This window comes from Mangifera indica, chromosome 20, assembly GCF_011075055.1.
Source record: "Mangifera indica cultivar Alphonso chromosome 20, CATAS_Mindica_2.1, whole genome shotgun sequence".
Classification (NCBI taxonomy): domain Eukaryota; kingdom Viridiplantae; phylum Streptophyta; class Magnoliopsida; order Sapindales; family Anacardiaceae; genus Mangifera; species Mangifera indica.
The window spans coordinates 7,651,212-7,655,049 of record NC_058156.1 but is presented as its reverse complement, the minus strand read 5'-3'; positions in this window follow the sequence as shown (position 1 = coordinate 7,655,049).

Sequence of the window (3,838 nt, the reverse complement as noted above, 5' to 3'; positions counted from 1 at the left end):
TTCCATTATAGTCAACCATCTTCTCTAAAAAGCTTTAAAAGGCATTCACATAGTCATGTTGATTTGACTTACAAGTTTGATGTCTTTCAATAGTCTTCCTATGAAGAAATATCACTTGGATTGATCACGTTTGTCAATTTGAAGTTTTGTTTTTTCATTTGAGAGAATCATTTAATTTTTGTCTTATTGACTTAGGACACCTAACATGTTATAGTTAAATACCACGTCACTATAAAGTAATGAAATTGGATAAGAGTGGGATGTTTTATCCCATGTATAGTTGGACAAAACTATAGATAATGATGTCATCTATACCTATCTATTGGTGTTAGGCATAGGTCTTGGTGAAAGTGATACTAAGGAAATTTGTCACTTAAGTTTTGATTGCACGAGCTTGATGGTTGACACGTGTATATGATAAGGCAATGATGTATGATAAACATTTCTTTACCCTAGTATAAATGTATAGATTTCGATAGCAATGATTTCATTTGTATTCCAAAACTTGATCAACTACTAGTTGATTTCCCTTGCCTTATAGAAATTCTGTACAAATTTGTGTCTTTTTGGATATGGATTATGTTGGTTTTCCAAAAACTCATTGATCAACTATTGTATATTACTAGGTGATCATTTGGTATCTTGGTGCTCAAAGAAACAATCCATTGTTTCTTGTTCTAGTGTTAAGGCTGATAATAGAGCTTTCGATGTTATTGCTATTGAAGTCTAACGGTTATCTCAACTCGTTTGTGATTTACATGTCAAAGCTTCCAAAGCACTAAAGGTATTTTGTAACAATAAGTCTAACATTTTCATGGCCTCTAATCTAATATAAAAGCCACGATCAAAACATATTGTCATTGATTATCATTTTGTTCACAAATTAGCGGCTCAAGGTTCTTTACAACTAAAGATTGTCCCTTCCGATCTTCAGCTTGCTGATGCACTGACCAAAAGAGCATCTAAGTCTACTTTCTTTTTATTTCAAAGCAAGCATCATGTTCTACTATGTCCCATACATTCGCTAGAGGAGATTATCAGTATAGTTGTATACAATTGTTAATTTAGTATGTTAAAATTATCTTTAAATATGTATAATTATATTTCCATTTGTAACTTCTCTATTTGGATATTAGTAATTATAGTAGATCCATAACACTCATAAGTATGTACAAGGGTATTTATGTCTTTTCTTTTAATTTGATATGCTTATTAATCATTGGTGAATAGGGATGATTGTTCATTATTGAGGTGGATGCCCCTTTGTGCCCTAAAAAAGGTAGAATGACATTTTATGTTGATCGCGTGAAATTGCTTAAATGTAAAGATGAACAATTGTTCATTATCAGGGGGCGCTTGATCATCCATTCGTCGAATTTGAATTTGGATAAGAATCAATTTCCTAGTGATTCCAAGATGTGTTTTTGTTGAGATTTGTTGAGATATTGTTGAGATATTTGTATTGATAGTGAATCATATAGATTAGGAATTCAGATATTTGTATTGATAGTGAATCATAGAGAATCATATAGATTAGGAATGCTATAATATCCTTCTTAAAGTTAGATAGGAGTAGTTAATAGTCTTCCTAAATTAGCTATTCTAACTTCCTATATAATTGTAATTCTATTGAATATGAAATACACAGAAAATTATACTCTTTCACATGGTATCAAAGCTTAGAATAAGAATTTGAATTTTTCCGGCATCCTTTATTCAGTTTCCGGTGAATAAAAACCCCCTTTCCGACTGTTTCTCCAATCACCGTGGTTTCATCATTTTTCGGTGATTGTGCTCACACTGGAGGGATCGGAATAGTCTCACCGTCAAACCCGTCGAAGTCCCGTTGTCGTTCGCCTCTGCATGCGCCCACACGCGCGACTTGTCTTCTCGGTATCTCTATCGCTGATCTTCTGTTCCGACGATCGTGGAACAACACCGCCCTCTCTATCAGACTCAGACGACATCGGCGATTCCATCCGTGGAAACACCACTGCCATCCGACGCCGGAATACCTCACACACGCTAGTCGTTGTTCTTGCTCTGACTGTGATCTCCGATCTGCTTCTCCGGAGAGCGTGCTATCTCACCGTCGGCATTGTCAATTCAAAAATCTTCGATGATCCTCTTCTGACCATCCACGCGTCGTTCTGTCACCGTTTGCCTCTGTTATCATCGAAAATCAGTTTCTGCCAGCCTTTCTCTTCTCTTCAGACTGTGCTTCTCCTACCGGCCTCATCTTCGGGAGCTTCTCAACGCTTCTTCTACCAGGTGGATTAAGTTTTCAATTTTCTTCTGGTTATTATGGCTATTGAAAGCTTCAAAGTAGGTACATCATTCTCTTTCACTTCCTTGCCTATAATTACAACTGAAAAATTAACTGGTAGCAGTAATTATACTTCATGGGCTGTTTCTATTGAGTTATGGTGTATGGGACAAGGAATCGAAGCCCATTTAATCACTAAAGTTGAGGATGTTCAAACCGATAAGTCTAACTGGATTAGAATCGATGCTGCTTTGTGTAGTATGTTATGGAATACGATTGATATCCAACTTCAACCAATTTTTAAAGCATATCGGACATGTTTTGACCTATGGGCTTAGGCTAAACTTCTCTATACTAATGACATCCAACAACTATATTCAGTAGTGTCTACTATGGTTAATTTAAAACAACCTAGATTGAGCATGTCAGATTTTCTTGGATGGATGGCTTCACTGAAAACTGAGTTTAATTCTCTCCTTCCTGTCGGTAAACCTGTTGTAGAAGACATGGCACAACGAGATAGATTCTTTATGGTATTAACTTTAGCTGCTCTCGGTCCGGACCTTGATAATGTTCGAGATCAAATTTTGACAAGTGCAGTTATCCCATCACTTGATGAGGTTTTTGCTCGATTGCTCCATGTGTCCTCTCCAAGTATTACAATAGGTTCCAACCTAGACTCATCTGCACTTGCCTCCCAGACTCAACAAGGAGAACGTACCGGTTGGGGGAATCGACCACGATACAATTATTGCCATAAGTGGGGTCATACTAGAGACAAATGCTATAAACTACATGGACGTCCTCCTCGGGTTGCCAATGTTATTCAGATGGATGGTCCACACTCTTCTAATAATCAGTCTCAACCATTATTGACTCTCACAGGTGTTGATTATGACGAATATCTTAAGTATCAGACATCGAAACAGTCCTCATCCAACATTGCTTCTAGTACACATCCAAGTCACCCAGCTGTATGTTTCACTCAGTCCTCTCCTTCTGGATCTTGGGTTCTCGATTCTGGTGCTTCTGACCACATCTCTGGTAACCTTAATTTACTTTCTCATTGTACTAAATCTCAGTCTCTACCTGCTGTCACATTAGCCAATGGTTCTGTAGCTCAAGCAACGATCTTAGGTCGTGCACTTCCTCTTCCTTCTTTACCTTTAAACTCTGTACTTCATATACTTGAATGCCCTTTTAATCTCATCTCTGTGAGTAAACTCACTCATTCTTTAGATTGTGTCATTACCTTTACTAAAGATTCTTTTGTTATACAAGACCGTAGTACGAGACGGACGATTGGCACAGGACGTGAGTCACAGGGTCTCTACCGCTTACATCTACCATCTGAGTCTGTAGCCTGCCTAGTTACTAAGTCTCCGATAGTTTTTCACAACTACCTCGGCCATCCTAGTATCTCCAAACTACAGAAGATGGTACCTAGTTTGTCTTCTTTATCGTTTCTTCAATGTGAGTCGTGTCAGCTTGGCAAACATACTAGAAATATATTTCTCAAGCGAGTCAATAATCGGGCTGCATCTCTTTTTGAGTTAGTTCATTCAGATGTTT